Source organism: Agrilus planipennis, unplaced genomic scaffold (genome assembly GCF_000699045.2).
Source record: "Agrilus planipennis isolate EAB-ADULT unplaced genomic scaffold, Apla_2.0 scaffold234, whole genome shotgun sequence".
Classification (NCBI taxonomy): Eukaryota; Metazoa; Arthropoda; class Insecta; order Coleoptera; family Buprestidae; genus Agrilus; species Agrilus planipennis.
The window spans coordinates 464,670-465,581 of NW_020442398.1; positions in this window are offsets into that span (position 1 = coordinate 464,670).

The following is a 912-nucleotide window of genomic DNA, read 5'->3' on the forward strand; positions in this document are numbered from 1 at the left end:
GTAATCGATTTCTTTCTTTTGACCACTGTGAATTTATGAGGGAAAAGACTCTCTCGACATTAGCGTTATGACCCGGTATACTAAATACATATTCAACCACTTTCCGTAGTTCTGCATACTGTTCCTCAGAAATGCATTGCTTGAAATATGTTAGCCACAAGGCGTTTAAGCTGTCGTCTTTTTGAGTAAGATTCAAATTTGTGCTAAAATTTTTCAAATTAACCCACTCGTCAAATAATTTTTCGTCGTCGATTTCAATGTTATGATCTTTTAAAAAGACCAAATATTTTTCAATGTTGTTCCAATCTAGCAGATCAGACCCTGTTAGATCAATCCAGTCGAAAACTTTTAGATCCCCAAATGGTTCAATCCACATTTTCAAATAGTCATTGATTTCATTATAAAAATCTTTAATTTTAGTTGAAAATTCCTTACTCTTAGAGAACAAAAATTATTTCTAATTCTTTCCTCTAGTAATGAAATAACTTTGCCCAAAATCTTCCTGATTTCGACAACACTGTTTTCTTTTCTTTCCACTTTTTCAATATTTCTGTGAATTATCGCCATTACTGAATGAAGGAGGTACAGGTAACCCTCGGTCTTCTCATTGTTAAAAAACTGCATAATGTACTATGAAGGTTTATCTAAACTAAAAAAATTTTTTTTTAATGGCTCATGGTATTTCAAAAGTTTTCCAATTGCCGGAAAAAGACTTAACCAGCGTGTCTTGGAGTGAGACTGAAGTTGAGTATACTCCATGCCAATTGGTTGCCGTGACTTCACGAGCAGAATTTTCTCAATGTTATTTTTGCATTAGTGAATAAAACATCGATAATAAACACTATATACAAAAACTTTATTTACAACAAATTTACTAAATATTAAAATAAACGGATAACAATTAAAATGACA